Here is a 13,236-nt window from a genome sequence, read left to right as displayed (position 1 = left end):
TGCACCGCTTCTCTTCGTGAAAGTACAATATACTATGCCCAAAGAACGTTCGCCACAAGAGTAATAGTATAAGTGTGTGACGTGTGAGCTAAAATAAAATGTGCGCGGCGTCTTTTGTTTTTTAGAAGTTCTGAGGGTAGGGTGTGAATAGCACATATGTGTGTGACGTATACCTGCAGATAGACGGTGGGTGCGAGAGGACTCGGGAGGGTGCGTGTGCGTGAGAGAGAGGGGGGCACGTATCAATACAATGCATGTGTCTGTAAATCCTTATCCGACAAACGTTCGCCACAGGCCTTTTCCTGACGAACGCCGTAAGAACCGTTAGATCGGCATCTGACAGTGTCAGTTTTGCCATGTCATTTAACAGAACAGCCACTCCTCCTACACACAAATCTTCCATGTGAGTGTTAGCAACTGCCATATGCTCCCTCCGTTCCAAAATGCAGAGCATATAGCTTTATTGAAAATTCGAACCTCGCAGACTTTTACCGAGTTTTCGTGTACCAAATTGCACATGTAGATTACCCTGTATATATCATTTCATTCATCTTCGAGAGGTAACTATAAAGATGGGGGAGGAGTCTACAAAGAAAGACCATCGTATCACCTGCAGCAATTTCAACCATCCTTTGGTGTGGAGGAATATCTTAGGAACTCTATATGATATGATTTTTATAGGATTTTTTCCTTTAGAGCCAATTGGTTCATAGGAATAGATTCATATACTCCACATTTCAAAGGAAATAAACATGATATCATTTCTATAGCTTTAGAGCCACTTGGTTCATATGAATGGATTCCTATACTCCCATAATTTCAAAGGAAAATAAACATTAGCGTATATTCAATAGAAAATTTCCTATGATAAGAACCAAATTACATCTCTTTTCTAATCCCTCCTCATAGGAATTGAGATACATGTCATCTCTAGATTCAATAGAAAAGTTCCTATGATGTCAACTAAATGACATCTCTTTTCCAATCCCTACTAATAGGAATTGAGACACTCCATGTCATCTCTTTCCCTACAACTTCCATGTATACATCTTATATTCCTAAATAGCTAGTACAACCCACTAGTAGCTTTTTTCCAAGACATGCAACTATGGCACAAGAACTATATAGTGTGTGAATAACTTGAAAGATGGTCGCTGGATGAAGCTAATCCGACAGTGCAGAGATGGAAAATCCGAGCACTACTGGCCGTTGGATATCATCAACATTCCACCAGATCTGCCACATGTACAATTTAGAAGACTCCATGGTTGAACTTAAGCATAATGCACAAACCTCAAAACACATGCACTTCTCCTTTGTTCTAGAATCTTCCGTATCATAATTGATTTTATTTCTAAATGAAATGCCATTATTTGTTTTTTACTTTATGCTTTACAATGCACAACCCCATGAATCTTAACATTTTTATAAAACTAATTGATTTTGAATGAGATGAACTATAAGAACTAAACGAACATCTACATCATGCATATATGACTCAAAGCTTTACATGCTATAGTGTGTATTTATTCATAATTTGGTTTCAAAATCTCATGCGTTCAATGCATGTGTACCTTACTACTCCCTCCGTTCCAAAATAGATGACTCAATTTTGTACTAACTTTAGTACAAAGTTGGGTCATCTATTTTAGAACAGAAGGAGTAGTTTTGAGTAGAGTAGCAAATTTCACGCGGCCCCGAGTATATCAAAATGCAGGGCCCATGCATCATTGCCTTTCGGTCGAACCTACGTCCACAATTTTTTGTACGTACTATATCTCCACTGGTCCCCGAACCGAAAATGCTGCCTCGTTCCCCTAAAACCAAGCGGCCCACACATATTTAAGGCGTCGACTCGAACTCAATCTCTCTCCCGTTTACTACGACGTGGCCCCGCACGCCCTAGTAGTACTCCTACAAACCCTACCGCCGCACGCATCATCTGTTTTCTTCAAGAGGACGAGGGAGAAGCCGATTTGTAGTGGAGGCGCTTTAAAAAAATGATTTGTAGTGGAGACCCCTACCCTAGCGTGCCCTAGGTAGCTGCCGCACGCATCATTGGTTTTCTCTTTTCTTTATGCTCTTGCGCCCTATAGTGAAATAATGGTTGCTTCGTCCGTCCAGCTTAATGCGGGAAAGGTGGGGCTTTGTGATTTGACCCCTCATCGCTCATTTTCTACTACTGCGGCGCTACGACCGGGGTGCCTCCAATTCCAACCGCTGCTCCGAACTGTAATTTGGTGCATCGCACATGGAACAAGACGGTGGATGAGCCACATGTCGGCCAAAGGGGTCCTGTTAAGTGTGTCGCCATTTCATGTGCGGACTGACCCTGCTTGAGCCGCTACGCCAACACGACAGGTGCAGCCTACCACTTGGTTTTGCTCCTTGGTGAATCCCGACTATATTGATCTAAAAAGATACGTACTGAACTACCCTCTCCGTCTCGTTTTTTTAGACGTCTCAGTTTATAGGGCGTGCACGTAGTTCTAGGTCATCCATTTGACTAACTAAATCTGAGTTACTATCTCATAAAAAGTATATCATTGGATTATTAAGCGGATGTAGTTTCTAAACATATACTGTTCATCACATATATAGCCAGTTAAATTCTCAACCTAGAACGACGTGCATGCCATGTAAACCGATACGGAGGAAGTATAGTAGTAAAAATGAGGTGGTTTTACCGAGCGATCGGCGGGGGAGCATGGCCTGTCATGCGGTCCCACGTGTCATGATGTACAAAGGCGATGCGCGTGTCCCTCTTGAGGCAGAAGCAATACTACGTGGTTTGAGATGATGGCGAACCGAAGTGTGAAATAATGGTTGCTTCGTCCGTCTGGGAAGGTGCGACATTGTGATTTGACGTCTCATTGCTCATTACTACTACTACTGGGGCGGTACGACTGGGGTGCGTCCCCCTGTTGTTCGGCACTGTTATTTGGTGCTTGACACATCGACCAGGTTGCTATATGTCCCACATGTCGGCGACAGGAAGTATAGAATTCATGAAAGCGAGCATCGACGGAGGAGTGCAAGACACGGCTTGGGTTTTTGCTGCTTCGTACGATCCATCGATACAAACCCGGACTAAAAAAAGGCGAGGGCGGGTCTTTTCCCGCGCGGCAGGCAGGGGAGTTTGGCATAGTCTATTCGAGGCAAGGAGGCAGGAAGGGAAACAAGCAAATAAAGGTTGAGCGACTTAGTTTTGGGAAAATCTAAGTTTACGGAGTACGTACCCACTAGGGTTTATAGGGCTCATCTACAAAACATTCATTTTTCCATTTTATAAGCCTCAATTCTACTACTAGTAGTAGTACCATCACACGTTGGATTTTGAGGTCCGTTAGATCACCCGATGCAAGCAGTGTCAAGAGAAAACTCACCAATGCATGTAGAAGTTCATGGAAATTTAGTGGTCATTCATGCATTCGTTCTAATTAATGCCTCGGTAAACATAACTTCTTGAGAAAAACGAGCGTACTAATTACTTGTGCAAACTAGGAGTACGAAATTAATTCGACCACTCACCGTCTACCTTGGTTGGAGAGATTTTGAAATTGAGCCATAAACTGGAAAGGAGGGAGTAGTAACTTTTGTCTCGATTACTATTTGTGGCCTTGTATAGATGCAAAATGTATTTTTTTATAGTGGCCTTGTATAAGTAAATGGAGGGAGTACTAAAGGACATATATATTCCAAACAATATGATAATCTCTCTAACCAAGGTAGTAGGGACGAGGAGTAAACGGAGGGAGTACTAGTAAAATTTTCTCCTCGTCCTGCGAGCCACCGCGCGCATGGGCGAGGGAGCGGGCGTAAGGCGTAGTAAGCAAGCTTCACCTCATCCTGCGAGCCACCGCGCCCGTGGGCGGGGGAGACGGCGTACTAAGCAAGCTTCTCCTTGTTCTGCGAGTTGACGGGACACATCAAAAGTACTCCAGTGTATAGAGCCTTGCCTCTAAGGTAGGCCCCACATGGTTTGCCTCTTTTTTAACATAACGCGTCAAGTCGCAATTTGTTTGTTCACCCGTGGTAGATGATCCTCCCTCCATCTAGTGGACAACCAGTACACGTGTCAAGTTACCACGTGGGCTGCCTTTTCGTACAGAAATGAGCTCCACCATGTACCCGCGCGGGTGTGGTTGGGAAAGATACGGGAGTACGTGCGCCGTGCGTGCACCTCTTTTCTACGTGCACGTCCCCCACCTACGTGGGTGTGTGTGAGAGGGACTATAGAGATACAAACCTAGACATAAAGACCGCTACAAATATCAATGTTCTGCTTATCACAGATAAGATTGATTAATACCCGTAACAATCCATGTCCTTAACAAAGGGTGCATGCACGTATAGGTTGAGTGTGTGTCTTGCGCCGCGTGATGTGTGCATGCAGGCGTGCGAGTGTTGCGTGCGTGCAAGGGTGCATTTCAGTGTTGCATGCATGTGTACGTACGTGCGTGTGTTCGTGAGTGCATGTGGACGCGTCAGTGTGCATGCCTGCATGCGTGCGTGTGTTCGTTATGTCTACGTGTCAGTGTTGCACGCCTGCATGCGTGCGTGTCTTGCGTGCGTGCATGTGTACGTGCGGGGTGAGGCTACACGTCACTCGACTGACTTTTTCATCTCTCGTCATTAGATTTTCCAGCCGTTGGATACGAAATCAAGGGCCTGCAGTTTATCATCAAACTCCACCCCCCTGAGCCGCCAGCCACCATAGGCCGAACCGCCGGCCCCCGCGGCCGGCACGCGCCGCCATGCTGCCCCGCCCGCCCCGAAACCACTCCTCACCGCCGGTCCGCTGCCGCACCGGCCATCCCTCTAGCCCCCCCCCCACCCCCCGCGCGCCGAGCTTTTTCTCCGGCGATCCCCACCCCACCGCCCAATCAACGCGCCCCCACCGCCGGCGACTGCCAACCAGAGGTCTCACGACTTTGAGTACCCACCGACCACTAATTTATTACCATTTCTGTCCTTCATATATGCGCTGACGGGTGGGCCCTATGGTAATGTGCGCTGTTGAATGTGGACCGTTTGGCTGGTCAATTGATCGTGTCATCAACAAATTACGGAGCTATATGGTGAGCCAGTGACCGTATGATCACCCTAAAATGTATTTTATTAACACAGTACAGACTCAAACTACCATTTCTTTCTTTCATATACGGGCTGACAGGTGGGCCCCATGGTTACGCGCCTCGATGGTGCAACACTAGTTGCGCCACGTGGAACGTTTGACTAGTCAATTGATTGTGTCATCAACAAAGTATGGAGATGTACGGGTGAGCCAGTGACTGTATAATCATGACATGTATTTTTTTAACACGGTACAGACACAAGGGCTCATATATACGCACAAGCACTCACCGCTATAAGCGCACACACGCAGACCCTACCCCTATGAGCACCTTCGAGAGAGTGGGCCAGCATATGATCTTGAGATCTCATGAAGTCACCATAGGTGCCTCGTAGTCGAGTGGAACGTCTCCTCCCACTGAACGCACATCGCCGGAAAATACTGAAATTAACCCAGGATAAATGCGAGCACCGGGACTTTAACCCTGGTGGGCTCGAGAAACCACTGTCCTCCTAACCATCCAACCACATGTTGGTTAGCACGACAAAGTGTATGTGGTGACCGTGATGAGCTTATTCTGAAGTCCAGTGACCATATCGTGCTTTCGCTTCAAATACAATGATCGTAAGTGTCGTCAAAAAAATACAGAGCACGCATCAAATGCAAAGTCCGTCAGTGTCATCAAGAAAATACGGAGACGTATCGTGAGCTAGATACCGTATGATCACCACGAGAATGTATACGGTGACCGTAATGAGCATATTCTGAACACCAGTGACCGTATAGTGCTTTAGCTTGAAATACAGTGATCGTCATGCGTGAATGTGTCGTGGGCATGCATACTTTTAGAGGGCCGAGAGATAGTTTGTGTGCGTACGTGAAAGTGGTGTAGAAAGAGGGGATGTCCGGTGGAGACAAGGAGAGATATGCCCTTCTTTTATCTTTCCCGCGACTAATATTTTAGGAGAATATATAAACATTCACAATGAAGAACAAATATGTTTGGATGCACCATGCAATTAACTTTCATGTATAACTTTGTACTATTGTATATGCTTATTTTCTTAGTGGCTGATTGCGTGTGTGGTGTGGTGGGCACATCATTTCTAGTTGTGGTGGGTCAACATGAGGACTCATGGGTCGGTTCCATCCTGCGCCACACAGGTTGGATCGAGACGCGTTATACGAAGACCCATGTGGAGGACTCGGCGTACAACACGAAGCTAGCTACTAGAGTCGCGGAGGACTCTATCCCCACTAGTGATAAGCCGACTATATATGATTTGTAACCCTAGTCCCCCAGTATGTTATAGAAGCTTGGGGGCTAGTTCGTCGATAGTATACACACACGCACAATGCCTGGTATTCACGTGTACTTTGTACACACCCCTATCACTAATATACAGTACCAGGAGTAGGCTTTTTCCTCAACTGCAAGGGTCCGAACTAGGGTAAAACCTTGCCTCGTATTACCATCCAGCCTAACAGTCAGGGATATCCTACCGAATGATATGATGGAATCATATCTGCCAACTACTAAGAGAGAGGTGTGTCTGGGGTGGGGGGCAATGTGTGCGAGAGAGGCCTAAAGATAATGTGCATGCGGGAGACACGTAGGCACATATATGTGCGTATAGAGGGCTAGTAGAGACCGTGCGTGTGTATATATGCATGTGAGAGAAATAGTGTTTTCCAACTGAGATTAGTGAAAAGAGTGGTACATAGTAGTCACAAAGAGAGAGAGAGATACAGAGAGAGCATGTGCGTGAGACTCCTCGACACCCCGAGAGATATTGTGAGCATGTGTGAAAGAGAAATGTCGATGCATATAAAGTGTGTGCACTTATGCGGTAGATAGAGAGATATATAGCGTGTTTGTGAGAACGGGCCGAGGCATAGTTCATCTACGTGTAAAATGCGGTTCTACGCATTAAATTAAAATATAAATGGCATTATTATTTTTGGATGAGATCATGAATTTTGCAAATTGTGTATGGACGAAAATCGGTCTATCAGATACCCATACTCTATTGAATTCTAGCATGTGCATGTGTTTATTTCATATTATCGGTCCATAGAGTGAGAGCGGTTTGAAATACAGGCAATGTATGCTTTTGCAATTCATATATAAACATTAATTAGTGCACTCCATGTTGTTAGTGTGAAGCACTTTACACATTTGTCACTTGCATGGATACTTTCCAAATTGCTAGCTACGAAATAGAATACATGTTGAATTCAACATAAAGGGGGTTTCAAAGATTCGAATTCATAGGAAGTGCATTAATCTATTTGAACCCGAGATAATGGCATTTGTAAATCAGATGTAAAAGGGGGCATCAATCTTTGTTGTGCGTTTGAACATGCTATATATATTCATACGCATGTCTAATTTTTTTTTGCAACCAAGGAGATTATATCTGGAACCATGCAAGAACTGAGGTAAGTTGCATATTTTTTAATATATACTCGTGTACAATGTATATTCAAATGTACCACCTCCATTCCAAAATAATCGTAGCTTTAGGATTTTTAAGAGTAAACATTTGTGAAGTTTGACAAATCCTGAATGTTCAATTCAAGAGAACCGAAAACGTTAATGCTTCTGCTCCCAAATATTGAACGAAGCGCCAAATAGGCCTCTGGTCACCCGAAACCGCGCGAGACTAATGTTTGGTGGTAGGAAATTACTGTCCTGACTCTGGCCCGTGTAGCCTATCGGCCCGATGTCCAAAGGTCTAAACCGGGGTAGGTTTGTAACTTCACCAAGACGCCAGTCTCAACCACCTCCGAGAAGCATTCATACGCCGTGGGCGCCAAAACACCCATGCGCTCGGCCGAAATCTATCCCGCCCACATTTGGGACACCTGAGATTACTGTCCTACCCCCAAACCGCAATATGTCCGAAATTTTAGATGGGGCAAAGTTTGTAACTTTCCCCAAATTTCAAACAAGCGCGTGCCAAACTGAAACATTGCCCCCCTTAGTTCCCCGCCTCCCTCCGTTTCCCCATTCATACTCTGTGGACGACAAAACGCCCTCTCCACTAGCCGTGAAATCCCAGCCTCCTCCGTCCTCCACCCCATAGCGCCCAATCCACCGCCGCCCTCCTCCATCACGCTGGAGCCGGTACCCCGACGTCGTCGTCCAACGCAACTGCGCCCTCAAGGACTTAGCAGCTGAAGCCGAGGTAGAGCTGCCTCCATGACGCCGACGCCGACGTGCGCCATACCAGAACCTCTCCGACCACGCCGTCCTACGCCTCACTGCTGCCGCTCCACTGTCGCAACCGTCCACTGCACCGGAGCAGTTCCTGCTACGCCGTCGTTCGCCGCCTCGGATCTGCTTCCCCGCCAGCGACAGACGGCCACCGCAGCACACTCAACAACTTGGCCATGGGTTCGTCCAAGGCTGCACCGTCCTCCACAACTTCTCGTTTTCTGCGAACCACAAGAAGATAGTTGGAAAAACAGAAGGAGGACACAGCACTGCCAGCAGAAAGAGGTACTCCTCTTCCCTTATTCGTGCAAACGTTACGTCTCTACTCACATCGTATTCATCCCACGAAAGAAACTAGTTGAGCGCTTCTTACTGCTTCTTCTTCGTGATACTAAATGCACAAGGTTTCCTCCCTTTACTATATCACCTTTGCTAGAGGTCAGTAGCCCGCCTGGATTTCAATTCAGGGTCAGTCGAACCGCAATTAAAAGAAGCAGCACCCGCTTAGGCGCGCGGAGCACCTAGTCCTCCTGTTCGCCGGGGAAGTGGTGCATCGGTGTCTATCATAGGGGTGTGGGGCGCAGGAGCTGCTTGCGCCCGATCTGGAGGTCGGCGGGGCTTGAATGGATTGCCGGGGGCGGTGTCAAGCACGGCGGTGCGGTGAGGTCGAGGGGAGGGCGCAGGCAGGCAACTGGGCCGGTGGTCGCTGCCGTTTCGAGGAAGATCATCAACACTGACTGTCTGGATGTAGATGAAGGCGATCTGCCCGTTCTTTGTACATCGACGGTGCAGAAAAAATGGACTGACCTATTTGTTTTCAGTCGAATGTTATATTCATAGAATCCTATAGTAATTTAGTGTGCCATGCATGTTGCAGAGCTATCATATGTCTCCCGTCATTTATTTCTCACCGACCTGCTATCTGCTACCTTTACACTGTACTAATTGTGCACACACTTCACCCATACTCATACTATTCTTTTCTTATGCATGGGTATTTCAGACTCTGATGCAGTGTTGATGAATGCTGAAAAGAAAAGACAGAAGTCGCTCCAGTGTAATTCGAAGATAAGCACTAAGCATTTCAGCGCTCTAAAGGATGCAGTGTCAGCAGTTGGAGACAGTAAACGTAGCTCTGCAGTTGATGATCTCATTTGCCACACACAACTATCCCAGGTGCTTGCTTTAACTTCGCGCTGTCAAATGTGGTTGCATGTTGCATATGGTGTCTAGCTTGTATTGCTTCCAATTTGGTTAAATTGCATCTGCTTACTTTACACATTATACCTTTGATAATGACATGCCTTCCTGTTTTTGATACATACTCCCTCCGTTCGGAATTAATCGTCCAAGAAATGAATGTATCTAGATGTACTTTAGTTGTAGATACATCCATTTATTTGACAAGTAATTCTGAATGGAGGGAGTACTACATATGTCTATTAACCATGTTCGTACATCAAACTAATGCTCTTTTGTATCCCTCGTCAATCACTTATGATCAGACAGTCACCCGGGTGGGTTACTGTGAGACGCCATACTCGTTTAAGGAGTGCAGTGTCATCCTCCCCACATGATTCTCAAGAAACAGCAAGGCTAAATGAAGATAGTCAACGTAGCTATGTAGTTGATGACCGCAATTCCCCCACACCACCATCACAGGTGCTTGATCTAACTTCGCAGTGTGATATGTGGTTGCATGTTGCATACGGTGTCTAGCTTGTAATGCTTCTAATTAGGGTAAATTGCATCTGCTTAGTTTACACATTATACCTGTGAATATGACATGCCTTCCTATTTTTGGTACACAATACATCTATGTGTTAACCTTGTTCTTACATTAAACTACCTCTCTTCTGTATCCTGCATCAATCACTTACGATGAGTCACCTTTATTCGTTGCATATTGCATATTATTTCTAGCCTGTTGCCATGTATTGCTTCTAACTTGGTCAAATACATTTGTTAGGGCACCCTTTTAATTTGGCAGAGTGATATTGGTTTCATCTTTCATATGGTTTCTAGCTTGCATTGCTTCTAAAAAGTTCAAGCACCTTGTGCTTAGTTTACACTTTATACATCATACATGTCAATATGTCACGCCGTCCTATTTTTCATACATATTCCATCCTCCTATCATGCGGCTGCCTTACATGAAAGTAGTGTTCGTCAGTATCATGCATCAATGAGTTCTGAAGAGAAAATTTCATTCCTTTTTTCTTGTGGGTTTGACTTGACAAGGAAAAATCAAGAAAGAGGAAGGAAAAGAGCAAGGAAGGCGATGATGGTGGTCCTCTGCAGCAACGTAAACAGAGCATCTATACCGATTCTCCTTGTACTGATAGTGCATTACAAGGTCCAAGTCTTCGCTCCCCTACTGCACCATCCAAGGTGCTTGCTCTAACTTGGTAGTGTGATATCTGGTTGCATGTTGCATATGGTGTCTAGCTTGTATTGCTCCTAATTAGTGTAAACTGCATCTGCTTAGCTTACACATGATACGTGTGAATATGACACGCTTTCCTGTTTTTGGTACATACTATATCTGTCTATCACACCATGTTCTTACATGAAACTACTCTTCTTGTGTATCCTGCATCAGTCACTTATAATGGAACACCTTTAAGTTGGCTGTGTGATATTGGTTTGCGTCTTGAATATGATTTCTAGCATGTGTTGCTTCTAGTTTGATGAACGCTACCTATGACGAGACAGTTTTAACTTGGCAGAGTGATATTGATTGCACCTTTCATATGGTGTCTAGTTTGCAGTGCTTCTAATTTGTTGAAGTGCCTTCTGCTTAGTTACCACATCATAGGTGTGAATATGTCAAGCCGTCCATTTTTTCGTACATATTCCATCCTCGTATCATGACTTTGCCTTTCATCAGAGTAGTGTTCGTCAGTATCATGAATCAATCAGTTCTGAAGAGCAAATTTTATTCCTTTTTGTTGTGGGTTTGACTTGACAAGGCAAAATCAAGAAAGAGGAAGGAAAAGAGTAAGGAAGGCGATGATAGTGGTCCTCTGCAGCAACGTAAACGGAGCATCTGTACCGATTCTCCTTGTACTGATAGTGCATTACAAGGTCCAGGTCTCCGCTCCCCTACTCCACCATCCAAGGTGCTTGCTCTAACTTGACAGTGTGATATCTGGTTGCATGTTGCATATGGTGTCTAGCTTGTATTGCTCCTAATTAGTGTAAACTGCGTCTGGTTAGCTTACACATGATACGTGTGAATATGACACGCTTTCCTCTTTTTGGTACTATATCTGTCTATCACACCATGTTCTTACATGAAACTACTCTTCTTGTGTATCCTGCATCAGTCACTTATGATGGAACACCTTTAAGTTGGCAGGGTGATATTGGTTTGCGTCTTGAATATGATTTCTAGCATGTATTGCTTCTAGTTTGATGAACGCCACCTATGACGAGACAGTTTTAACTTGGCAGAGTGATATTGATTGCACCTTTCATATGGTGTCTAGTTTGCAGTGCTTCTAATTTGTTGAAGTGCCTTCTGCTTAGTTACCACATCATAGGTGTGAATATGTCAAGCCGTCCATTTTTCGTACATATTCCATCCTCGTATCATGACTTTGCCTTTCATCAGAGTAGTGTTCGTCAGTATCATGCATCAATGAGTTCTGAAGAGCAAATTTTATTCCTTTTTCTTGTGGGTTTGACTTCACAAGGCAAAATCAAGAAAGAGGAAGGAAAAGAGTAAGGAAGGCGATGATGGTGGTCCTCTGCAGCAACGTAAACGGAGCATCTGTATCGACTCTCCTTGTACTGATAGTGCATTACAAGGTCCAAGTCTCCGCTCCCCTACTCCACCATCCAAGGTGCTTGCTCTAACTTGGCAGTGTGATATCTGGTTGCATGTTGCATATGGTGTCTAGCTTTTATTGCTCCTAATTAGTGTAAACTGCATCTGCTTAGCTTACACATGATACGTGTGAATATGACACGCTTTCCTGTTTTTGGTACATACTATATCTGTCTATCACACCATGTTCTTACATGAAACTACTCTTCTTGTGTATCCTGCATCAGTCACTTATGATGGAACACCTTTAAGTTGGCTGTGTGATATTGGTTTGCGTCTTGAATATGATTTCTAGCATGTATTGCTTCTAGTTTGATGAACGCCACCTATGACGAGACAGTTTTAACTTGGCAGAGTGATATTGATTGCACCTTTCATATGGTGTCTAGTTTGCAGTGCTTCTAATTTGTTGAAGTGCCTTCTGCTTAGTTACCACATCATATGTGTGAATATGTCAAGCCGTCCATTTTTTCATACATATTCCATCCTCGTATCATGACTTTGCCTTTCATCAGAGTAGTGTTCGTCAGTATCATGCATGAATGAGTTCTGAAGAGCGAATTATATTCCTTTTTTTGTCGATTTGACCTCACAATGCAAAATCAATAAAGCTGAAGGAAATTGGCAAGGCATTGGATGATGGTGGTCCTTCCGAGCAACTGAAACGGAGGTTCTCTACAGATTCTACTCCGCCATCCTCCCAACAAGATTCGCAAGACAACGCAAGGCTAGACAGTCAATGTAGCTGTGTAGATGATGAGCACATCTCCCTACTCCACCATCACAGGTGCTTGCTCTAACTTGGCACTATTAGATGTGGTTGCATGTTGCGTATGATGTCTAGCTTGTATTGCTTCTAACTTTGTTGAATTGCATCCGCTTACTTTACACATAATGTCTATGAATATGACACGTGTTCCTGTTTCTAGAACATACGTGTACATGATGAGCACATCTCCCCTACTCCACCACAGGTGCTTGCTCTAACTTGGAACTGTTATATGTGGTTGTGTTTTTCGTATGATGTCTAGTTTGTATTGCTTCTGATTATGTTGAATTGCATCTGCATAGCTTACAACTTATACCTGCAACAATCACTTACCCATA

The sequence above is a fragment of the Aegilops tauschii genome, chromosome 7 (assembly GCF_002575655.3).
Source record: "Aegilops tauschii subsp. strangulata cultivar AL8/78 chromosome 7, Aet v6.0, whole genome shotgun sequence".
NCBI lineage: Eukaryota > Viridiplantae > Streptophyta > Magnoliopsida > Poales > Poaceae > Aegilops > Aegilops tauschii.
This window is presented reverse-complemented; position numbering follows the sequence as displayed.